Source organism: Apodemus sylvaticus, chromosome 13 (genome assembly GCF_947179515.1).
Source record: "Apodemus sylvaticus chromosome 13, mApoSyl1.1, whole genome shotgun sequence".
Classification (NCBI taxonomy): Eukaryota; Metazoa; Chordata; class Mammalia; order Rodentia; family Muridae; genus Apodemus; species Apodemus sylvaticus.
In genome coordinates, this window is record NC_067484.1 from 75,073,095 (window position 1) to 75,100,356 (window position 27,262).

The following is a 27,262-nucleotide window of genomic DNA, read 5'->3' on the forward strand; positions in this document are numbered from 1 at the left end:
ACTCCTTATAAAGGACACACTTTTCATCAGCAAATGCAGTGCTTAGAGGGCGGTGGCATTCCCATGTAACCAGCACTGCAGTTATCATTTGAATTGTCAGGACTGCAGTTATGCTGTGCAGCTCGCGGGAGCAAAGCCATACCACAGACAAACTGGGACACAGCAATTCATGACTTTAGCGAGGAGCTTCTGTGTGCACCTCGGTCGACTGGTCAGTCTTTATGTTCTGATGGACATCTGCCTCACACACCTCAGAGTGGAGAAAGACGGAGTGGTGCAGCACACTTCCCCCTTTTGTTCTGCCGCAAGACCCTACAAGGAGTAAGCTTTCCCTCAATTATAAACTTGGGTTCCAATGGTTTCCCATAGACCTTTAGTTGTCCATTTTGGCATCTAGAATACCTTTCCTAGCCAATTAACAAGTTTCAGTTGAAGCAAGTCTAGCAACCTTTCTTCTTCATGACAATGACAGTAAAATTAAAGTCCCTACCACATCTCCATGGCTGAGGATGCAAGATCATTTTCTGATGATGTCATAAGATTTTATGCACTGAAGATTCTCATTCCCTTTCCCACTCCAGACAGAGAAGATATACTTCCCACAGTAAATGCCAGGCATGTAACAAAATGAGGAAGGAAAGGGGAAGTCTTATAGGATCCTTCTCTGTAGTTATGAGCTTTCTCCTTACTTTTTCAGAAGCTTTCTTTGTACTTTTACATATAACCGGCACTGTGAGAAAAGGTGCAGAGAATTTAAGAACACATTATTTTCAGTTAGTTTCCTGTCAGTCTGCTGCATATGAGCTATTTTTACTGCAATAGATCAACGCATTAAAGAAAACTACATTAATTTTCAAAAGAAGCAAATTGAATTCAGTCTTAGGAAAAGGGAAAGCAATTATGTAATTCACTTTCAGGTATAGAACATCCTCTTCCTCGTCTGCCATAATATCTTTAGACACCCCTCACTCTAGCCAAGGAAATCTGTTGATTCCTAATGGTGTGAATACCTTTGATCTCATTTTGGAGTGTATAAATCTGGAACCAAAATGTATAACCAGTTGTTTGTACATTTGTTCACTCAATGATGTGCCTGTGAGGTCATCCACAGTACTGTATGCTCTTGGGGTTTATTTATCTTAGCTGCTATGTAGTATTCTGTGTGAATTTATGTCAATGTGTTCATTTTTGATAATTATTTTGAGGCAGTTATTAATAATCCTATTGGGAAGAGTTGTCATATGTGGTTTTTGTAGATATAAATATTCTTCTCTTTTGGTTGTGTTTCTTAAGGAGATTTACCTAAGTATGTGTATACCTGTGCAGCTCTTATAGATAAACAAAATATGTTTCAAAGTAGCTATGAAAATATACAATCACTGGTAATAAATAAGATTCTGTGTTCTTGCTCTCTCTCTCTCTCTCTCTCTCTCTCTCTCTGTCACACACATATACAATTTTTCCTTTTGATATGCTGTTTGATTTTAATTCATTGGAATTTTATTATTTTTATTTATTATTTTCATGCAGAGTCTCACTATGTAGCCTCAGAACTCACAGAGATCTGCCCGCTTCTGCCTCCCAAGTTCTGGGATAAAAGATATATGATACTGTACCCAGATAATGTACTGTATTTTAAGCACTCTAACTTATATTTCATTTAGATTCTTTATGCTGATTTTGTCTGCATGGTTAACATCTTTTATTAAGTGTCTCTTTTAGGCTTTTGTCAGTTTTTCTTTGTTGGGGGTAGGGAGGGAGTGGGCTTTTTTATTTTTAGGTGTAAATGTATTTATTCTGGTTATAAGTATTCAGTGAGCATGCTTTAGGGTCTGTATTAGTCGTTGTTCTCTAGAGTCACAGTACTTATGGGTAGTCTCTCTATAGCAAGGGAATCTGTTGATGACTTAAAGTCTGTAGTCCAACTCCCCAACAATGGTCAGCAGCAGCTGTGGATGGAAGTCCAAGGATCTAGCAGTTGCTCAGTCCCACAAGGCAAGCAGGCAAAGAAGAAAGAGAGTGAATCTTCCTTCTTCCAATGCCCTTATGTAGGAATCCAGCAGAGGGTGTGGCCCAGGTTAAAGGTATGTGTCACAGCACTTTTAATCCCAGATGACCTTAAACTCAGAGATCTCCATGTCTTAATTTTCTGGAATTCATAGCCACTGTGCTTCAAGATCTCCATGCCAAGATCTAGGTCAGAAACTTATTATCTCCCAGCCTCCAGATTAGGATCACAGGTGAGCCTTCCAATTCTGTATTGTTGTTCATTCCAGACAGAGTCAAGTTGTCAACCAGAAATGGCCACTACAGGGTTTGAAGCTGGATTTTTGCTTTTAACAGTTTCTGTCAATAAGAAGTTTTTATTTTCTATAAGGAGTATTTAATTATATCTAAAGAAAATTTCCTCATAAGGTGATAATGGTGTTTCCCTATACTTTCTTCTACAATGTTTACTGTTTCAACATTGCCTGTGGAAACCTGTGGTCCTTTTCATAGTTGGGACCATGCTATAAGCTACTCTACTGGTATTCGCATTTGACTCTGAAGTCATTGAAATATTTTCATTCTAATTTTGCTAATACTGGATAATAATCTTGCATATTGTCCAGAATAGATTCTATGCATTTACATTCTCATTTTTATGTTTTCTTAAAAATATTTACAAAGCAAACTTTTCAATCTTTTCATTCAAATTTTATTTGAAAATAATTTCAACTTCAAATACTAGTGGTTACATTGTACAGTAAAACCCCCAAATAAATTTTTAAAAATCATATCCTTTGTATGTCATTTACATCATAATTAATTTCTCTTGGTCTAAATTTTATAAATTTTGATAAAAATGTTTTCTCTATCATACTAATATATATATTTAAAATTGGATATTTCAATTATCACAATTTATAAATTGTAGGAATTCTCACTGCTTATCTTGCTTATTAATAAAAGAAATATAAGTTTCTGTAACCAAGAAAAACAAAGTCAGAATAACTGATATAGTTAAAAGTTAGAGATCTAGCTCCACAGAATCAGAATGGTGGTGTATGACTCTTATTTTCTCTGGGGAAAAGAAGATTCATTCTTCTATGTGAGTGTTCCGAAGAGAGATCACAGGGATAGCATAACAGAGCTTTTGGCACAGGGCACTGTAAGAAAGTTTTCAATTTGAGAAATTAAAAATTTATAATTAATTAATACCAAAACAGTGGCACAGATACATTTCATGGTAACTTGGACTGAATATGACACGTTTTACCCTGTTTAGTATCTTGTTGTTTTGTTTTGTTTTTGTTTGTTTGTTTTGCACAAAGACTTCAAATTATTGGAAATTTATCAATGAACTGCACCAAGATTTTCTAGCTGATTAAAAGATGATTGTGCTATGGTGTGCTTGCAGACAGGAGCCTAGCATTGCTGCCCTCCTAGAGGACCAACGCACAGCTGAAGGAGTCAGACACAGTTACTTATACCCAACCGATGGACAGAAGCCAGAGACCCCTGTGGTTCAATTAGATAAAGGCTGCAAGAAGCTAAGGAGGAGGGTGACCTCAACCAACCTGGGCCCCCCAAGATCTGTCAGACACTGAACCAAGCAGGCAACATACACCAGCTGATGTGAGGCCCCAGACATAGATAGAGAAGAGGACTGCCTAGTCTGGCCTCAGTGAGAGAAGATGGACCTAATCCTGGATAGACAGGAGGCCCCAGGAAGTAGGGAGGCCTGGTGTGGTGAGGGGTGGGGACATTCTCTTGGAGACAGGGGAGGAGGAATGGGATGAGGAACTGTTGGAGGGCAGACTGGGAAGGGGATAATGACTGGCCTGTAAAATGATTAAAGATAATTTTTTTTTATTCTTTGTTTACATTCCAAATGATTTCCCCTTCCTGGATCCCCCCTCCCCATATGTCCCATAAACCTTCTTCTCTCCATCCCTTCTCCAATCACCTCCCTCCTTTTTCTCTGTCCTTATATTCCCTTCCCATGCTAGATCAATACTTTCCAGGAGCAGGACCCTCTCCATACTTCTTCATGGGAGTCATTTGTTATGCAATTTGTGCCTTGGGTATTCAGGGCTTCTGGGCTAATTAATATCCACTTATCAGAGATTGCATTCCATGTGTATTCTTTTGTGATTGAGTTACCTCACTTAGGATGATATTTTCCAGATCAAACCATTTGCCTAAAAATTTTGTGAATTCATTGTTTCTAATTGCTGAGTAGTATTCCATTGTGTAAATATACCACATTTTCTGTATCCATTCCTCCTTTGAGGGGCATCTGGATTCTTTCCAGCTTCTGGGTATTATAAATAAGGCTGCTATGAACATAATGGAACATGTGTCTTTATTGCATGCTGGGGAATCCTTTGGGTATATGCCCAGGAGAGGTATAGCAGGGTCTAAAGATAATTTTTAAAGAAAGATGATTATGTCTTTTAGGAATGATTCTGAGATCTTATAGTTTCAAATATAAGAACTAATAACTGTATTTGTATACTTGGGCATACTGCCAACATATACACAATATGTTGTATATATACATTTTAGTAATATATACACAATTTAAATGGTATTTAAGGGAAAACTCCAAGAACAGAAAGAACTTTATATATATATATATATATGATTAAAAGTCAATAAAGTACCCAAATCCCTTGCTAGTGTCTATATTACGACTATATATAGAGAGGTAAGGCGCCTATCCTAGGTCCTGCTATCTCACAGTCTATAACACACCCAAGCCAACACTTATATTTTCGTGTGTTTCTTTTACTTGTCTTTTAGACAAGTGAGGAGGTCACGATCAGGGAAAGAAGAGAGTCTGGCTATTAGAGTTGCTTGGCAACTTTAGACACTCTTATTATTTTTTTTAGTTTAGACATATTTCCCTTCAGACGGCTGGGATTTCATCCGCATACCAAGGCTTTTTATTACATGGTCTGGGGGTGGGGGTGGAGGTAGGGTTGGGGTGGGGAGACACTCTCCAAGCTGGGCGTTGCCAACTCTCAGTGAAGGGTTGATGACTGACCCTTCACTGACAAATTCTCTTGAAGGATCCAGAGAAGAGAGTGAAGGGAGTCAGGCCTGGCCTCTGACATACAACCAGGAGCATTATGGGAATATGGCTGATCAATGGGAACTTGACCCAAGTCAGACTTACTATGAAGCTAGTCTAAACATGGGCAATGCATAATCCTGCACTTTTAATTACATTTCTGTATAGAAACTCAAACATCCATTTATGATTAATTAAATAAATACTGCCGAATTTATATTTTATCATCAAAATCCTAACAATTATATCGTGTAAATTTATAGAAACAACTACCCATTAAATTAATTTTATCGCGTGAGTAACATCTTCGAATTATGGCTGTTATAATTGGGTTAATACATTCTCATTATCGAGCAACTTGCCAAATTGGATTTGTTTAAGAAAGCAATAGTATTACAAGCCACTCCATCCTGACAGAAATCGTCAATACTTCTTCTGAGTCGGAGTCTGCTGTGCCCGAACTAGGAATGCAAACAAAAGCGTTTGGCTGCGTTGATGATGGGATCCCAGGGAGCCTTGGTAACAATTTGCAGCTATGGTATCTTGGAGAAGGCAAAAGCTGGCATTTAGCTCTAGCAGTCTAGACCCGTTCCTCCTCAAGAAAACATATATTTCCATATAGCTTAAGGCTGTCTTAGGATAGATATACATGATATAAAAGCTGTAACATTTTGTGAGTGTGTGTGCGGGTGGGGGGGATTTATTGCTTGCAGCCCTTCCTACCGTCATTTTTCACAACTGAAAAGCTGTATCCTCGTTATGTGATACCCTGCTCCTAGCTATAAAAATGAAAAATGTATTTTTTTCCCTCAGAATTGTTTGATTAAAAAAAAAAAGACACAAGCCACTTGCTGTCAAGTTTTGGTTTTCGGATACAAATTGTGCATTTTATGGCCGCACCCAAATGAATGCTATCTTTCCCAAGAGGTCACTGTTCAGAAATACATAAACAAGAGTTATTGACGCCATAAAATTACTTGATGCATTTTATAAAAGTAAAGGGAATAAAAGCCTGTTCACATAACCAAATAGTCTTCTTATTGTTTCGCTGTTCAAACGCAAAGCTAATCTCTGTGAAACTTTGAAATAATACCTTCTGCATTGCTCCAGAGTTCTTTTCCTGCTGTTCTGTTTCCTTGATGAACAGAGTATTTGCAGAGGCATCGCCCTAACTGCAGTGTCTCTCTGATCCCCCTCTTACTTCCCATACTCATTTTGTTTTTAATCATTATAAACATAAATAACACGAGGTCCGTCCTTGCAAGATTTTCAACATATGATACTGTTGTTAGTTCTAAGTACAATGTTGTTCCTGAGGAGATGACTTTTAAACACACTACTCTTACTATTTTCACAAAGAAGTCCTGAAGTTACTGTGTTTAGAAAAGATCTCCCTGGAGTTTTTCAACTCTGCTCCAGGAGATTCAGCATTCTCTTCTGATGTCTGCAGGCACCAGGTATGCAGGTGACCCCTAAGCATACCAGTGGGCAAAATTTTCATACACATAACATAAAAAGAATAAGCCTTTAGAAAAGGTCTACCCCACAAATGTGTCCCGTTTGCAGTACACAAATTTCCCCACTATTGGAGAGAGAAAACACAAAAACTAAGGCCAGTTTTTACACTTTCCTGAAGAGTAGAATGTTTCCTCTATGTTGGGTGTGGCTTGAGGTAAGTTTTTCTAGACCTCTGGTTTTCAACCTCCAGTGTCATAGGGTAGAACTGACCGATCTCTGTGGGGATTTGAACCATTGTTAGTGTTCATCTGAACCCACGAGCCTCATTATTTCATGGGGACTTCTCCAGTCACCTGTGGATCATTCAGAGTCCCTTTGCTCTGCACTCAAGTGGAATCATTAAAGTTAGTTACTTAATCAGACTGTCTAGCAAAGGCACAAGAATAGTGTTTCATCTATACCTTCCATCAAAATCACTCCTGTTTACCTATAAGTTAAGAAAAGGAGCCTGCTATTAGTAAATACATTCATCCTGGTTAAAATTAACACTAAATGGGCTTAGGACACACCTACATGCATTTACACACATATGCACATATGCACACATGTGCAGTCACGATAATTTTTAAAGTTATGAATTTGAAAGAGTTGGTGGGGGAAATACATAGGAATTGGAGTAGGGAAAATTGATATAAATACAGTGCTCATGTAATCTAAAAGAAAAAGATTAAATTGTAAAAAGTTTCATTGATTGTGGATACTTGTTTCTTTTGTTTATTACTTTCTCCTAGTAATAATCTTTGGGATATTATTGTAATTGTATTAGGTAATTGCCTCTACTTTGTTAACCTTTCTGAAAATTCAGAGAAACAAATGACCAGAACAAAAAGTAGAGCATCTCCTTTAACATGAGAGGAGGCTAGTGTTGGAAACTGAAGATTCCTTAGAGACAGAGGTTATATCTTCCTTCCTGGGTACCAACACGCTCAGGAACACATTCCTAAGTATTCCATAAAACATCTGAATGGATGAATCATGGAAAGAGGAGCAGACTGAACAGAGGCTGGGATCAGTTGGCCGAGTCATATCTACTCTACGTTTCTGGTGCTGGCAGGAAGTGAGGCAGCTGAGATTTAAAGGAAATAATTTATTCCTGCTCAGAAATAGATGTTTCTCTTTTTATCATTGTCAAAACTCATCCTGGAGACTGATTCTAATAACTTCAACACGATGCGAATATTTAACTAGGGGGCCATTTTTCAAGCTGTCTCTAACTTTTCTTTTAGTATGATTTTATCACAGTAGTGATGTCTGGCCTCTTACAATCCCTTATGGTAAATTTATCCAATAACTGAATGGCAGGAGGGAGGTAGGGCATGTACACCAGGTTCAGGTATACTAATGGATGCCACAGAAATAGCTTTTATTCTGATATAAAATCAGAATCACAAAGAAGAATCATTGATATTTGTTTGTTTTCTGTTACTCAGGAAGATATAACAAGCCAAGACCCTTCTGTCCCCCTGCATTTTCAGCATCATTACCAGGGTGATTTCTCATGCAGAATTATTTCCTCCAAATTTCTGGCTGCAAATTGCTTCTCAGTCACCTATTAAGTCAATTCTTGTTTTGAACGCCGTCTTATGACCTGACTTCATCATTTCCGGGTATCATTTTAGAGCCGTTTTTTGCAGTTACTCTTGGTTCCAGCCTAGACTCCATTATTCCTCTGTGGGTCTTTCTGTGAGAGGCCTCCCTGGCAGGAGGAATGATTGGAACCGAGTGGACACAGAGCTGTGAAAGAGGAGGCAGGCAAGAGGATTGAAAAGCTGATTATCTGGTTACTTCTTCTCTGGCATCTGCTCCTAAACTTCATTCATCACAGAAGTTGACAACCAATCTCTGGATTTCGCGAACTCACCTTAATGGCTGGAGCATCAAGCCTGGAGGAGAATGTGTAAGGATGTTTAAAAAAAAAACAAAAAACAAAAAATGAGAAGTGAAAAGGGAAAAGATTACATGGAGCACTGTAAATCTACTTAAAAACAAAATCTAAATGTCACACAATGTATCATCCTGTAAGGAATGCCTGGCTCTGTCCTTCACCATCTCCTTGTCACTTGGCTTCTGTGGTGTTTGTACATGTTTGCTAATAGCAGTGCTGAACAAAAGGTTCTGGTAATAATTTAGTAATTTGGGTTTTATAGTAAAGGAAAATTAGGTCTTTAGGAAAGCTGGTAATTAAGTCAGCACCCCACAGATCTGTGTCTGTCTCCCCTCATTGTTTTTAATGGGGCTGCAGTTCTCCTCACCTTTCATTAAGGGTGACTGTCCACAGACCAGTTCCCTCTGGCTCACTGAAGGTGTAGTGTATACAAAGCAAGGAGAACTCTCACGCATACTAGGGTGTTAGGAGTCAAAGGGTGATTTGTCTACAACAGTACCAGGAATTTTAACGAGAAAATGTTGTCAGTTATCAAGCCACAGAGCATGGCTACACCTTTAGATGGAATCTAAACAAGCCGAGGAGCCAAGCTACGTCTCTGTGCAAATACCTTTCAAAGTCCAGTCACAGTTCTGGAGAGAGTCAGAGAGGGCTGAAGGCAGGAGGAAGGTAGTTCTCAGGATCATTCAACAATTCAATCACCCACTCCATTATTTCTTGGGTATAGTCCTATAGACAAAGGTAAATGTAAGTATAAATAGTAAAGTTCAAACATTGCCTATTAAGTGCCTTGAAATCAGAATCTAGATAAGTGATCCATTCAAATGACCATGGCCAGTACTTTCTCTAGTCCTTGTTGTTGCTATTGTTTGTCTATTTGTTTGAAATGATAAGAGATGGATGGGATAGCTCATGCTGCTTATTTCTTGTGATACAGCCACTCTTAATCTTTTAGCTCCTGACCTTGCTAATAAGAAGGGGTTGGGAGTTGGGGATGTCAAAGGGAGAAGCATTCTGAAAGGGAAAAAAGAGAACTCTGACATCAATAATAGATAAATAGGATGTGGACAGGGTGCCAAGGGCAGTCCCAGACCTCTAATGAGATACATGCAGCTGGCAGCCCCTTGATAAGAGGCATCCTCTTCCCACTATGCCTCCGGACTGAGCATAAGGGTGAGAAGTTCAAAGCATTGGATATTCTTGACTTTCTACTTTCCATAGGGCTCTGTTCTCTCCTTCTGGCTTCTCTGATGCAGATCTGCATTTGAGGATTTGTACGAAGCAGGCAACATACAGTCTTAATATGCTTTATTAAAGATCACATAAAAACACTAAAAGAGAAGCAGCCCCAGGAGTTTGCCTATGGCAGGAGAGCCTTGGCTTTCAGTAAAAAAGGAATTACCATTCATTTGTCTTGGGCCTTCTGCATTAGAGACTGCTGGAGTGTGTCTTGTTTATAATTCTACACCCTTACAGACTCATGTAAGAAAGGGTTTTCTTTCATGAAAACCATAAGTGTTCCTGGAAGGGGGAGTAACTACAGTAGCAGGAGAAACTACAGCATATTTATTACACTTAATGCATAGATAGGAAGAAAAGTGTCTTATATCATCTGTGCATAGTGGAATAAGTTAGTTTATTCATTCGATTCTATGCTTCCAAAGAGTCTTATTAAAAAGAACTTCTTAAAAATGTGTTCATTTCTGTGGAACATTCTACCTTGTTAGCAAACAGCATTCCCAAAGAGCTCGGGTCAAAGAACAGACTCATTGTCCATGACGCCATTTTCAAGGGCCTTTGTAGCATTTTTGGCTCTGGTCTTTCTTATATATCTGATACTGGAGTATGGTTTCATCAATGTTGATTGATGACAAAGCAGTACCTCTATTCAAGTAAGATTGTTTTTTTCCCACTGTTGAGCTCAGACTCAGTATATTAAATGGACTCATTTTTTCATCTCTAGGCCTGAACTCTCTCCCTTCCTTCCTTCCTTCCTTCCTTCCTTCCTTCCTTCCTTCCTTCCTTCCTTCCACACATATTGGTAATAGGCCCTATGTAATAACCTATGAACAAACTGGATCTAATGGCTAATTTACAGAGTTTATATGTGGGAGTCACGTAAACAAAGGATTCCAAGAACAGGCTAGAGATCTAGATATAGAGTTCTTAATAGAAGAAATATCTCAAAAGTGTCCATTCTCCTTAGCAATTTGGGAAATTTAATTTAAAACAGATTGAAATTTCAGCTCCCCCCTCCCTGGCCAGCCATAATGGGGAAGTTCAACTGAAAAACCCACAACAAATGCTGGTGAGGTGGTGGAGGAAGAGTCCTACTCTACAGACACATCTCAGCAACGTTCATCATAATACCCAAGAAAGAGAAACAATGTACATTATATCCTTCAATGGATGAATTGATAATGGAGTGCATACAAACAATGTGATGCTATTCACCTGTGATGAAAACGAAATCATGAAATTCATGGGCCAATAGATGGAACTAGAAAAGATTATGTTGAATGAGGTCACCCAGAGCCAGAAAGACCAGTGGTACAGATTCTCTTTCATATGTGTTTCATTGCTCCAAATCTTCAGTTATAAGCATACAGCATGAAGAAACCACAAACCCAAAAATATAAAGGACCAGAGGTTTTGAAGGTGAGTTACAGGATATAGATGGTATGATGTGGGAAATAGAATAAAGATATATGGCTTCAGCTGGGTGGCACAGAGGGGAGTAAATCCAGAAGGAGAAGGGTGAATGAGGAATAAATAACACCTGGGTTGTTTGATATATAAAATCTAAAGGAAGGTCAGGCACTTCAGTGCACAAGAACGATAGACTAACAAAAACCCCAGAGCCAGACTCGTGAAACCTCCCTTGGAAGGGTTGGTAAGGATGGTCTATGCAATTCCCGAAACAAATCAATGCAACCTTTGTTTGTCTTTCAGGAGGTGACAGCAGTTCTCTATTGTTGAAGATACTACGTGCTTAGGATACAGGACATGGATAAATCAAGCTGCATTTAACTTAAAAGTCTGTTTTCTGTGGTCTAGTTTCCATGGTTCCAGAAAATATTGTGCAAACTCCTAAGGGAGAAAAGCAGTTAAACAGTCCTACATAGATGTAACACCCACAAATCATGACAACTATCAGCATGGCAAGATAGGCATAAAGGTGTGCTCATGCACACACACACACACACACACACACATACCACACACACACACACACACACACACACACACACACACACACACACAAAGCTATCACCTCCAGTGTGGGAAGACAATGAAGGGTCCTGAGGGAAGGTAACTTGGAAGTATTATAAGTTTATTAGAACGTTAAAAAACAAACAAACATAAATGAGCACAAACATACAACAAGCTATACTCTGGGCATGATGGGAACGAAAGCAAGGTCAGTGATAAGCACTAGATTAGGGTCAAGGGAAACTTTCAAGAGGATGAGGAGTTCTGGATAGAGATGTTCTACAAAAGACAAGTGCACTATGCCTCTTAACTCTGGTTTGGTTGGTCCATCTCTTTGGCCAGAATGTAATCCCTGATAATTTATTTTTCCTCTTTTTGTCTGTATGGCACAGGAGGAAAAGTTTGCATAGGGTTTGCCTTTTACCTGCATCTCTTCCATCTCTCCTGTTCATATGTCTGCCCACTTCCCATGTTCCTTCCTGCACTCTGGTGTCCCATTTGGGGTTTTCATTTATTTTCTGGTGGTTAGGCTCCACTCCTCTATTCTACCACATTACAGCCCTTGTTACTAACCTGTTTTACTAATTCAACTCTTTCTATCAATGCTGTATGCATGAACTGCACTAGCTACTCAGTTTGAAAACAGAGAGCTGGTCTTTGGTGCCATGACTCTTCTGTACTCTTGACTGTTGTGGGTCCGCATCTGCTCTGCCATTGACCACAGTAACTAGGGAAGGCGGAACATGGACATTTTGACTGTGCTTGTCCCATGCCACTGCCAGGATGGGGGCTGGGCTATAGGGAAGCACCGTGACACCGCTCTGGGGGTGGGAAACTACAGTCTGAGATGTGGGAAACTGGAGCATGTTCGGAGGTCCTGGGCCTGCAGTGAGGCTGGGACAAAGGGTTCTCAGACTCTTGGACATCTTAGCACCACTGGGAGTTTCAGAGGAGCCGAGAACAGAGTCAGAGGCCCTTGGGCTTGGGATAGCATCTAGCCCTGGGCCAGAGGAACGGGGAGCTCTGGCTTGTCCCAATAGTGATCGGACTTAGCTTGGCAGAGGCAGGCTTGGTGGCAGCTGTGGCTGGGAGCACAGAGAGGCCTTCTATGAGAGAATGAAGCTGCAGCTCTGTAGTTGACTGCCTTCTCCAAGGCTGCCCATGGTAGATCTTCAGGAAAGAGACAGCCCATGGCTCTAAACAGTTAATTGGTTGTTCATGGCAGAGAATAGATGCATAATGTGCCACACCCACTTCTGAGGGTAGGCCTGAAATTAAATACCTTTTGCAGGGAGGAGTGTCTGCAAAGGGAAGCTTATTGGCTAAGCCCTCTGGGGCCTCTATGTACCTCATTAGCATGGAGAACTCTGTTTTGCGCCTATGTGACCATAGGACACGTTTCTTTTATGTGAGGAGCATGGCACATGTGCGGCCCAGGAATCTGGCAGAGAGCAGGGCGTTAGCTAAGTCTCAGGTGTGTGCCCACAGAGTCTCTGGGTCTTAACCTGCTCTACCTCAGCAAACTTCCTGGCATGGTTTTACTGCACCACAGACTGCCATTCACAACTAATAGTCAGAGTTTTAGTTTTATCAGCCCTCTGAGAAACATTCCTGCTCAGCTCTAGCCCCAGGTGAGAAACTGCTTAGGAACTGCTAAGACTGACTTTCTTGTCATATGAGAATTTCTGCTCAATAATGAGACTTGACAGGGGCCAGCTATGTCCACTGAAGCAACAGCTAGTACCCTCTCAAAAGATATCATGTTAGAAATAGAGACAGAGTATGACAAGAATGGGGTTTGGAAGGAGGCTGCTACATTTAAATGTTAATGCGCTTGACTCTGAGACCTTGGGAAAAATCATAATTCTCTTGGCCTCAGTTTTCTCAGAATGGTGAGATGGAGTCGTATACTATATGCATACATAAATACTACATACCATATAGTACTTGGAGGATGAACAAAAAAAATACATTTAGAGCTTACAATACTGCTTGGTATATAGTACATGTCCCTCAAGATTATTATCAGTACCTAAAAAGGGAAATACAGTAATCATCACACACAAGATCTAGAAAATATGGTGGAAACAGCAAATAAAATATTAAATAATTAAAAACAAAGAGAAGAATGGCACCCGCCTGTATTAAGAATGCTCCATTCTGTATCTTAGTTTCCCATAAAATAAAATAAAATAAAATAAAATAAAATAATAATTAAATAGGGATAATATCGTTGCTAACGCAGGAAAGAGAGTGACTATAGGACGAGGAGATGATTACCCAGACTCTGCTGCCAGGCTGGTCTTCACTTGTTACCTCTCAGATTGGAACAGGGTGATGCCTCAGATGGCTGCCTGTTTATTTCCTGTACACATTCAACAGTGTCAAAATTCTCTGCTTACAGCTTTGGATAATTCTAACATTAAACAGACGCTTTCTAAAGGGACCCCCCCCCCCATTTACCACATAAAGAGGCATGGTCGAAACATATAAGAATCAAATTGCAGCATTTGACAATAAAACATAGCTCTGTATGCATATTTTTTAAATAGACAACAAATAGACAAGGTCGAGACACAGGACCCGGGAGTGGAGGGAGGTTGGAGAACCGCGAGTTAGGCAGTATGTTACGTAAGGTTCATAGAGCCAGTTTGAAAAGATTCGTGCATAGGGAGTTGACTCTGCCAGCTCCAGCCTGCTACAGACTCCTGTCATTAGTTATAAATGAGCCTGGTCAGCTTGAAAATGAATTGTAGCCAGGGTTGTGAGGTGGCTCAGTTCCAGATGATGTTTGTTTATGTGCAGTAATTAGAGCCCAGCTGCTAGAGGGAGACAGTCATATTCCCAGCTGGATTTTAGAAAATGTGGCCTTTCATTAAAAAAAAAAAGAAAGATAGCTTTCAAGAAATCTGATTTTCTCTAACTGAGAGGGTTAGACCCCATGAAGATGTGTCAACCCTGTTGCCTGGAGTCAGACAACCTCTCCTGGTTTATCCCTGGATGGCAATTCTGATTATCTGAAAAGTAGCATGCTTCATTCATAAAACAAAATGGAGATCAATACAAAGAATGTAACAGAAGAACAACAAAAAAGTCTTCTAGTAGACCACCATTGACTCACATTTTTAATAGCGTCCAAAAAGTCTTTTTACGTACTTTTAGTTCTAACACCTTCCATTCAAAATTATCATGATACAGTTTGATGCTACAAAGATAAGGAGTGAATGGAAGATTGCAAAAATGGAAAGACGGTATCTTAAGAGAAAACAGACAGATATTCATCTGGGGTGTAAACTATAAATCCAAATTGAGTCAGTCAATAAACAAATAGAATATTATCCTAAGCTGGGTTTCTGAGTCTGAGGCATCATCCTTATAATCAAGCCTGTGAAAGACTGCATCTTTGCTCTCCAAATTATTTTCCTCGTGTTTTCACATCTATTCCTCAATGGATCTCATCATTTGACCATCAGGATAAGAAAAGTATTTGTCATGGAGAGGACTAGACATTGAGTGGAAATCAGTATCTTCTGAGAAAACACATCCATCTTTTTTCTTTCTTTTTGAAAATACTCACATTGGTGGAATGATAATCCCAAGTGTCCTAATTGGTGGCCGTTCCAGTTTGGGATGTAAAACAATACATAAAATAAAAACAATAGATCAACTTACTTTTAAAGCGTACTTGAATTTTTAAAAAAAAAATGGCAAAATTCATGAAAGAACCTTTGATTTTGTTATTATTAATAGACATTAGCAATCTTGTGACTCTTAAACATACATTCCCTCTAATTTAATCGGCTAAGACAACACGGACACCTCCACCTGCATGCTGAAGTCATTGATTAATTTATTTGACTACTGATTTGATTAATTAAAGCTGGCAAAGGGTGCTAGGGTGGCTTCTGAGGAGAAACAAAGACAAAGGACTCAAGGGTACATGGGGTCTGGCAAGATTCTAGGATGGGCAAAGTAGAGAAAGCCCTAGATGACGACAAACTGTTCCATGTGTCTATTTCAAGACACAGACCAGGTGCTGATCCAAGGCTAAAGATGCTTGGGAGCTGAAGTAAGCATTCTTAACACCCATTACCAGCACAAACAGTGAGGACCATGGCTCCCTAGGCCTCCTAGGTGCAAACTGCAGTCAGTTGACACAACCCTTGACAAGCTTGTGAAGCCCAAACCACAAATAACCTGACATAACTTTACCTTTAAATGTCAGCAAGTCAGACTCTGGGGTTTGGAAACGACTGATTTAAGAAAATAAATCATACACTTTGGTGACAGGACATAGAAAAATAAGGCAGTACTGATCTCCCTTCTGGCTAGCTTTTTATAGTACAGGGAGGGGGCAGTCTGTGGGGGGTGGGGGAATGTTATTGGCAATCTTACCTAGATGTCATTCCTGGGCACTACAATAATGACAGGTGTGGGAATATATGATCATGGAAAAAACAGTACACGTTGTGGGGATAACTAGATCCTTTCTGATTGGATTTAAAACCTGGTACATAGGAGAAAAAATGGTATTGCAAATCCGACCAAGAACCCATAGTCATAGAGTTCGTGGACCTCAGGAAACATACTTCTATTATTTTACTAAATGAACATAGTATCGAAACATCCTCTAAGGTCCTCTAAGTGTATTTCTATTTACTTTTGGGTTAGTTCAGATTTCTAGTCTCATTACAGAAGCTTGTTTAGGCAGTAGACAGTTGTTAATGAAGAAAGTCACGACTGATCAAAGTGCAGAGAATACGTGTCAATGGAATGCTTCTCCATTGAAGGAATATCTATGTCACTTCTACTCCAAACCTCAAGGACCAGCATGGAGAGAAGAAGAGAAGAAAGATAGTGAGAGCCAGTGGGTAGGGAGGAATGGACTGAGATGGGGACTCCTGGATGTGATAGAAGCATTGTCTTTATTTTAAGTTATAAACAGCAGCTGTGGTAGCCTGCATAAGACTGAGCTTTTCAACTTGCTAGCATCTAGGGAAAAGGGGCTCATAAGACAACACTGCTGAGAAGCTACAGATAACTCATGGGTTCTGGAGGAGGAGGGCGTGTTTGCTTTAAGAATGTCATCCATATTGTGCCTACCACTCACCAGTGGATTACTACAACCATGAGTACATGGGCAGCATAAACTGGACTCAGTCTATTGTTAAAAAATTAAAAGACCATAAAATTGGTGGTGAGGGGCTGGGGGCTAGGGCTCAGAGAAGTTAGAGGAATGGAGAGTGAATATAGTGAGAATAAAATACTATTTTTAAAGTAATTATTAAAAGAAATATCTCTTGTAAGCTGAATATACAAATCTGGAATCATACCCATCACTTTTTAAAACATACTTATTATTTTCTGTTCTAACAAAATTAAATTTCCTCAAACAAACAGTTGTTTTTAAAATAGCTAATGGGAGGCTGGGGAGATAGGTCAGTGGGTAAAAAGCACTTACCACATGAATGCGAAGATGGTTGGTGAGACTCTCAGCACCCATATGGATGCTGAGAAGCCATGGTTGCCAGCTGATAATGCCAGCACACAGGAGGGAGAGATGAGAGACAAAAGATGGGATGTTTTCCAAGTAAGCTGGCTCACTAGGCTGGCTGAGCCAACAAACTAAAGGTTCATCAAGAACTCCTGTCTTGTCATACAAGGTGGAGAGTGGTTGAGGAAGAACCTGCTCTCAATCTCTGGCCTACACAAATGCACACACAGGCACACCACATTCAGCACAAACACAGATGGCACACACTCACACACACACACACACACACACACACACACACACGGGGGTTAGGGGGGAGACAGAAAGAGACAAAGAGAGACAGAGAGACAGAGACAGAGACAGAGAGATAGAGACAGAGAGAGGCACACACAGTGAGACACATGCATGTACAAACACAGCTGACTGTGATATTATTCTTCTATCTTTAGGCCTAAGAAAAACTCTTATTCTTTTGACAGTACAGACAATACCTTCTTCATGTTAATGAGTCAGAGTCAGCTACTTTTATCTTGGGGGCCTATAATCACACAGGGATTGACACAGGTGAGGTCAGGGGACTCTTCATCCTGACTAAAAATGTCTAGAGTGTCAAGTGTAATCAACAAAATCAGACACACTGCATTGGAGATTATGCTGCTGGGCCCCAGCACAGTCTTTGAAACCCAACCTTTTTTCTTGTACTGTGACCTATTTAAATGCCCTGCTGGTGTATTTACATCAGTCGGCTGGTGTAGTACATCAGCAGTCTGTATATGCCAGAGCAGATAACCTTGCAAATCAGAGCACTGAGCTATCTGATTTGATCACATTTAAGTTGACTTTTGAAGGAAAAAAAAGTAGGATTGTTCCATAAAGACTTGGCGAGCTGCATGCAACCCTTATCTCTGTGAGGAAACATGAAAGGGTGCCCTCAACACTCAGGATCAGTTTGAAGGGCTGCACATTACCAACATGAGGGGGTGAGTCCAAAACCCAGCGGTAAACTCAGGCACACATTGCTCTCCTCCGAGGTGCTCCACAGGTCATAGCATGAGACCCTTCCATCCACAAGTCATCTGCATTACTCTTTTTCAATTTACATTCATAGAGAGTTTTATATAACTTTGTCTTGGCATTGAGGCCCTTGAGATTTCAGACTATAGTTTATGGAAGTGGAGTTTGATAGAGAGAGTGGTTTCCTGCTTAGGTTTGGGGCTGTGGGGAATCTAGACAGCTGTTGTAGGGTTTAAATTGTAATAAACAAGCATATCATTCTTCACAGTACAGTAAGAATTTGTAACTTTATCTTGTAGAACAGCATGGAGCAATGAGCTAGAAAAACAGAAACACCTGCAATTAGGAAACTCAGGGTTTGCAGGCCCTTCTGACCTCAGTTACATGTCAGAAGTAGAAAGGGCCGGGGCTCAAGACTTCTTAGAAAGCAGTCTTTCTAAGAAGAAAATTTCATAAAAGGCAATTTCATAGCTAATCTTTAAACCATCAATGTCCTTATCTAGTTTTAATCTCATACTTCCTGTTCTTTGACATAAATGCCATTGTTTTTCAGATATGTAGGAGTTAGACATTTGCTTACCAATTTTGTTTTTTCATGTATTATTGTTTACTTTTATTCTTTACTATTTTCAGCCCTTGATATCAAGTAGAGGACATTCCTGTGCTAGGGACGTATATGCCACTGAGCTGTAAGTCCAAGCTCTCAGTCTTGTTCATTTTAAACTAAAGATAGAACTAGCTCTTTGATTAAAATTATTTTATATATGTAGGATGTATCTGTATGGGAGAAATGAATGAGTGAAAAACTGAATTATGTTAAGTAAAATTTCTAAAAGAGTTATGTCAGATGGTTCAGTTGATAAGTATGACTAAAAATCAGTGGCTGGACCAGCGATATCAATAGGGTTTATCACTTATTGTTCTGTAGCAGAAGAGGAGAGGACTGGAAAGGGTAGTTTAGTATGAGATGATAGTCTAGGATAGGAGAAGCCCTAAACTCAATTATCCATACATCAAAAAATAAGATAAAATAAAATAAAATGGTAGAAGCAGGCTTCATTGCACATGGGAATAAGATGGAAAGGAGGAAGGAAGCATTGCTAAAAAGCCTATGGTTCTGTGAGTTTGTTAGGTGAGCTGGTCTAGATTCATTCTGCCTCTGAGATAAAACACTTTAGCCAAGAACGAGGTAGGGAAAGAAAGAGCTTATTTCAGCTTCCATTCTACAGTCTATCTTCAAGGGGAGTCAGGGCAGCAACTCAAGTAGGAACTTAAAACATAATCCAGGGAAGAATGTGACTAGCAGATTGGTGCTTAGTTTTCTCATATAGTCCAGACTACCTGCTCAAGGAATGGTGTCACCCACAGTGGACTGAAAACTTCTGCATAAATTAATGACCAAGACAATCCCCAAAGGCATGAGCACAGTCCAGTGTGATCTGAGCCTCCTCCCTAATGAACTCCATTCTCAGGGGACCATAGAGTGTGTCAAGCTGACAGTGCTAACTAGGGCAGAGACACTCACTATTGAACAGAAAGTAAGTGATAGACGTTGAGAACTGTGGCCAAAAGAATTCTAAATGTTTCTTGTGAACTTGTAAAAATACAAGCTGTGATGGTTATAAACAGCTTTGGGGAATAGTTCAGCTCATGCTTCCAAAATTCAAATAGTCACCGAATATTGATTGGCTGTTACAAGTGATATGTTTTCTTTCAACTATTTAAAACGTTGTCTGTGAAATTATATTATCATTTATAGAGCTACTTTGAAAAAAAATTAGACAGCCTTCCAAACCTTCTCTCAATCAATTTGATTCTGTTAAATTCATTTAATTTTCTTTAATGAATAAGGTGACGATTGATGTTTTCCTTCTTTCATTAGGATTTAGTTTGTGAGTGTTCATGATCTTGTTAGAAATCATGTTAGGTACCATGTAGGCTTTTTTCAAAACAGCAGTTGAATCACACCTGTTTAAAATCCTGAATAATTAATCTTTGGTGCATCTTATTCTTTGAAGCCAACCATAAATTATGAAGCAACATTTCAAATATTATTGTTTTACTTCTGGCAAGGTTGAGGGTAATCTGTGATAAAACATGCATTAAAATTAGTGTTGGTGTTTGCTGACATTCTGAAGATAGGGGTTTATGTAGGTAAATGTATGTGCACCTGTGAGGATATGTATGTGCCTACATTGGTTCTGTTGGTATTCCTTGGCTGTTCATTCATCACACAAAAATAGCATCTAAGCACTGGGCTTGACATCAGAATCAATAGTGTACTGAACATTCACGTGTCAGAGTAAACATCAATAGGCCCAGAGCCATTGGTGTGTTGGGAAAAATCTAATTAGCGATGTAACAAAAACGACCAGTTCACATCTATGCCTCTTCTTCCAGAGCTTTACATATTTTTCCTCTGCCAACACTGAGGTTTCAGGGTCAGCATTTGCTGTTTCCCAACCTGCCACTGTGCACGTGCACACACTAGAAAGGCTGCAGATCATTCCCAACCACATAGAAGTAGAAACCAGGCTGGCAGCCTGAGGATCTGATACTCTTTGTCCAAGCTTTTAATGCCCTTCAGTTTTGTTTGTATTTAAGATGTGATTTAAAAGAAAAAACCGTGAAAAGTAAAATCATGCTGAAAGTAATGGAACACCCCAAAGCCTAGTATTCCCTAAACAAATCAGAGCCTGGCCAAGGTCGATGGAAAAGTTAGCAGCAACGTGTTCAGGATAAGTAAACATTCTGGAAATAAACTTTATTGATTCAGACATTCCTAACAATGGGAAGGAGGTGGATATTTGGGAGGAACAGAGATAATGACACAGTACCACACCGTCATTCTTCCTCCTCTCTTTCCAAGTCTGAGGCTGCCACATATTCTTCCCAGTCTTACAATTCTTCACTGGAGGGAAGGATACACTGCAAGTCTATTTGCTTCACGGTGAGCAGATGGGATTTTTAGAAAGTGGTGTCCACAGGCCTCACACTACTGCTTCTTCCTACAAGGCTGCTTTAAAGCTTAGACTTGTACTACATTGACATTTTTGAAAAGAACAGGAGGATTTAGCTAAATATCTGACTTTAAATTGACAGGCGAACCTTTAGATCAACTGGCTCCTACTTTTACTGTCAATACAGATACTGTCTAACATCCCTCTAAGGACCAGTCTCTCAGTGACACTGTCGAACATGTAATCCCTCATTCTCCATGCTTGAGTACGAAAGCATTACCTCAAAGTTCAAGTATTGAGAGGTTTGTGAACATACTGCCAGGTGATGACTTAGGAAACACAGTGGTTGTGTTCTAATGTGTTGGAACGTAGGTACTCTCTGACCTCATGTCTGAGTTAGTTCAATGCTGAACGTGGGTGCAGGAGAGTGCAGTGGGAGGTGACAGCCCTAGAGTTCCTTGTCAGTGTTCTCTTTGAGTTTGCTTTTGATTCTTCAATAATTTTCCGCTATGTACAAAACTATTTCACAGAATGAAGTCCATGAACATCACTGAAACACAATGCATATGTGAAACAAAAGTCATCATGAAATTGTCCTCTGTGTGCTCCTTAGCCTATATACTGATATGAGTTGTTTCCTCACTGAATATTAACATTTATCTCTAATCTGTTTTACTTGATTTGGATCCTCATAAAGATAAATAGCACAAGGTCATAAAGGAGTGGGATAAATTCTTAGTTAAATATAACTGGTAAGCTGACAAGAAGAGGTAGATTTGGAAACAGGCCACTGAGAACACAGATCACTGGTAGCCTATTTGTCTAGTTTATGCATGGCCCTGGGTTCAATTCCCAGTAATGCAATAAAGAAAAAAAAAAAAAAACAGTGCTAAAGCAGACCTGAGGACAGACGTACAGCCTAGCAGTAAATGATAGGCTAGGATTGACAAGAATAGCAAGAATCTGGGGGTAAGAAATCACCAGTTCCTAGACCCTTCAGAATTAGCACCGAGGAACTGGTATCTTTAATTCCAACTTTGAGACCTCATAAATGTTAGCATTTCTGTTATGTTAACTACTTGGGATTTTGTTTTGATAACTCCAAAATCTAATGCACCAGGGAAATCAAGAGCTGATATTTCTTTCTCAGAGCAAATGTCATTAAGATACCCAGAGAAATTGATTCAATTGATATCAATCTAGAATAAAATAGGATTGAATGACAAAAGGATTAGGATGGAGGAGAAGATAAGGGGTAAGGAAATTGCAGAATTGGATACTTTATTAAACCTAATTTCTAGGGGTTAATTGGGTAAAGCACAATGGATGTCACTTTTCTAAGAAAATCCCCCAGAAATGTCACTCAGGAAAATTTTCAGGCAGGGGCTCACCAGAGGTGTCAGTGATGATGACTATGTCTCACTAGCCTGTCTTGGTCTTGCAAAGCATCTTTCCCATAGTCTTGCCTTTGTGACTCCACAGACAAGCTGCCTAGTCTGATGGTGCCTTCGTCTTCGTCGATTTTCAATAGGGAGAGTAAGAGATGGGGGCTGATCGCCCATTCTGCTGGCCCTGCCGTAAGTCACCTTTTTATTCTAACTAGGAAAGGACTGACAAAATAAACCTGATGCCAAAAGAGTTTCCTTTGGTTCCAAATTGGATGGTCCATCCCATCTCCACAGGGAGGCCACATCAGTAGGACTGCGAGGAATGCCATCATGTCATATCTGTAGGCAGAAAGAGGAGAGCAATGAGTCATGGCCTTTTAGGACTGGGTCCCCTCTCTAGTTAACCCAGGCTAGAAGTTCTCCTACATCGATGACAAAACGTTTCTCTTCTAGATTATTTTAGATCCTGCCAAACTGACAATATTAACTAGCACACCGCAAGAGTTAACCATTTCCTTTTAACCTATAGCTCCAGTGCTCATTTTGTTCTTTTTTGCCATGGCTACTCAGTCACACTATTCATATGTGAAATTTCTTTGCCTTTTTTATTTTAATGACTTCCAGGTAAATCTAACAGACATACTTTAAAGTAGTAAAGATTTTCCTGGAGGTTCAGATTGCCCATGGACCTAGAACTCCTGAGAACATTTTAGGAAAGGTAAAAACAGCATACTCAAGAATCCAGTGTTGAAAAAAGAAAGGCCTGAGAAAGTCCAGCCACCTTAAAAGTAAGCAACAGAATTCCAAGGTATTGCTAAGAGACAGTCAGAGTAAGAACGGAAAGTTCAGGCAGCATGAACCCTTAAAGAATGGTGCTTTTCAACTGCAGCATGGTTTTTCCCCATCCAGATAAAAAGATAAGCAGATTCCAACATATTGTCACCACAGATAAAATAATGACACTGATTATGAAATCTTACTGCTTATTCCTCAGTTTGTGAGATAGAAATCAAAAGAAGAAAGAAATTGAAATTGAACCTTTCCTATAGATTAATAGATTCCTATACCCTCAGCAATTCCTCTATGGAATAAAAAGTGGGGGAGGGGTGACACCATAGCTAGGAACCAGCTATAACTTGCCATGTTATGCTAGCAGACTATGTCCAGAGAACAACTTGAAATCACTTTCTTCTAGGAAAGGGTTAAACAGTTTCAACACAGCTTACATGCTTGGTCAGGGAAATGCTAATTTGATTTACCAATCTAATCAGAGACCCTTCCCCTCTAGTTCCAGCATCTCCAGTGAGCAATAGATGTGAAGGTTTGTTTTTGTTGTTGTTTATGGCTATAGTCAGAAGTTAACAAAGAAGACTAAATCATTCCAAAAGTCACCAGGTGGGTGACAAAAGCTAATGACTTTCAGTCTGGAACTGGATGTACATTCAGACCAAATCCATGAAGGTGGAACTCTGTGTCCCTTATTCAGCCTCAAAGTAGTGACTTTAGTTTCCATGCAATTTCATATAAGAAAGATGAAAATTATAAGTGATCATTAATCTTCAAGGATGTATCTACCTGATACTTGTGTGCTTAAAAGCTTTTCCAATTTAATTTAGAGAGGTATATTTGCAACCTCTGGTGCATTAAATAGATGTGTATGCACTTGTCATCAGTGAAACACAGCTTATCTTTGTAAAAGTCTTGCATTATGAAAGTCAGAGGTACCTCAAGGTTCAATGCAGAAATATTATCATAGATTGACTCATTTTAATATTGTGCTAAAAACTGCTTGATCTATAGTATCGGTGTTATAGTATAGTATAGTATAGTATAGTATAGTGTACTATAGTATATATATATATATCTATAGTATAGTATAGTATACTATAGTATAGTACTATAGTATTCGGTGTTTCTCAAAGACAATATTCACAGGATCTTAATAAGACCATGACTATTTAACTCATTGATATTTTCAACCTAGGCTCTTCCAGTATGAATTTTTCTTATAAACACTGTTACTGGATAAACCTAGAAATTCATGTCAAAATTCTAATATATATTCATTTTTAAAGTGCAAATATCACTTTTTCACTGCATAGAGACATTCAGAATTGTTCCAGCAACCTCAGACACCAAAATTATCTGCAATGAGCCTAGTGACACATGCTCATAATATTATCTATTCAAAGGCTGATGCCTAGCTGTGAATTCAAAGGTCAGCCTGGACAGTTTTGTGAGACCTGTCCTCAAAATTCTAAAATAAAGAGGGCTGTGGTTATAGCTCAGTGATAGAATGCTCATATAACATGCACAAGAATTCACGTTTATGGTAACACTAAATAAATAAATGAGTAAATAACTAGTGAATGGATAGATAGACAAACAGATAGATAATATAATTTCTGATAAAAATGAGAGACTTGTAGCCTAGTGTTCCCACATGACTTGTCTATGTTTAGTCAACATACACAGTCTAAACCAAATCCTTTTGATTAGCATCCAATGTGCTTTTGAATTAATCCTAGGTTTTTACCCATATCACATTCAGATGGAACGCCTGATAACAAATCAGCTGGTCAAATAATTACTCTGAGCATGTGTAAATGTTTACAGAAGAATTTGTATTTATTAATTCTTTGTCTACATAAAAAAAACTCAAAGAAAAAAACCACATGGTCATTTCATCAGATGATGAAAAAGCATTTGACAAAATTCACCATCCTTTTATGCTAAAAGTCTTGGAAAGAACATGAATTCAAGGCCCATACCTAAACATAGTAAAAGCAATATACAGCAAACCAGTAGCCAAGATCAAACTAAATGGAGAGAAACTTGAAGCAATCCCACTAAAATCAGGGAATAGACAAGGCTGTTCCCTCTCTCCATATCTTTTCAATATACTACTTGAAGTTCTAGCTAGAGCAATTAGACAACATAAGGAAGTCAAAGGGATACAAATTGGAAAGGAAGAAGTCAAACTATCATTATTTGCAGATGATATGATAATATACTTAAGTGACCCCCCCCCAAAAAAAACCTCCACCAGAGAACTCCTACAGCTGATAAACAACTTCAGCAAAGTGGTTGGTTATAAAATCAACTCAAGCAAATCAGTAGCCTTCCTATTCTCAAAGGATAAACAGGCTGAGAAAGAAATTAGGGAAATGGCACCTTTCAGAATAGCCACAAACAATGTAAAGTATCTTGGGATGACTCCAACAAAACAAGTGAAAGATCTGTATGACAAGAACTTCAGGTCTCTGAAGAAGGAAATTGAAGAAGACCTCAGAAAATGAAAAATTCTTCCATGTTCATGGATTGGCAGGATTAATATAGTTAAAATGGCCATCTTGCCAAAAGCAACATACAGATTCAAGGCAATCACCATCAAAAATCCCAATTCAGTTCTTCAATTCTCAAATTCATTTGGAATAACAAAAAACCCAGGATAGCTGAAACTATTCTCAAAAGTAAAAGAACTTCTGGGGGAATCAATATCCTGGACCTCAAGCAATACTACAGAGCAATAGTGTTAAAAACTGCATGGTATTGGTACAGTGACAGGCAGGTGGATCAATGGAATAGGATTAAAGACCCATAAATGAACCCACACACCTATGGTCACTTGATCTTTGACAAAGGAGCTGAAACCATCCAGTGGAAAAAAGATAGCCTTTTCAACAAATGGTGCTGGTTCAACTGGAGGTCAGCATGCAGAAGAATGCAAATTGATCCATCTTAATCTCCTTGTACTAAACTCAGCTCCAAATGGATCAAGGACCTCCACATAAAACCTGACACATTGAAACTAATAGAAAAGAAACTGGGGAAGACCCTTGAGGAAATGGGCACAGGGGAAAAGTTCCTGAACAGAACACCAATAGCTTATGCTCTAAGATCAAGAATTGACAAATGAGACCTCATAAAATTACAAAGTTTCTGTAAGGCAAAGGATACTGTCAAAAGAACAAAATGGCAACCAACAAATTGGGAAAAGATCTTCAACCCTACATCTCCAGAGGGCTAATATCCAATATATACAAAAAACTCAAGAAGTTAGACCCCAGAAAACCAAATAACCCTATTAAAATGGGGTACAGAGCTAAACAAAGAATTATTACCTGAAAAACTTTGGATGACTGCGAAGCACCTTAAGAAATGTTCAACATCATTAGTCATTAGGGAAATGCAAATCAAAACAACCCTGAGATTTCACCTCACACCAGTCAAAATGGCTAAGATTAAAAATTCAGGAGACAACAGGTGTTGGTGAGAAAGTGGAGAAAGAGGAACACTCCTTCACTGCTGGTGGGATTGCAAGTTGGTACAACCACTCTGGAAATCAGTCTGGTGGTTCCAGAGTGGTTGAGAAAACTGGGCACATCACTTCCAGAGGACCCTGCTATACCACTCCTGGGCATATACCCAGAGGTTTCCACAGCATGTAATAAGGATACATGCTCTACTATGTTCATAGCAGCCCTATTTATAATAGCCAGAAACTGGAAAGAACCCAGATGTCCCTCAACAGAGGAAGGGATACAAATAATGTGATATATATATAAACAATGGAATACTATTCAGCCATCAGAAACAATTAATTCATGAAATTCTTAGACAAATGACTGGAACTGGAGAGCATCATCCTAAGTGAGGTAACCCAGTCTCAAATGTACACTCATGGTATGCACTCACTGATAAGCTGATATTAGCCTAGAAGCTTGGAAT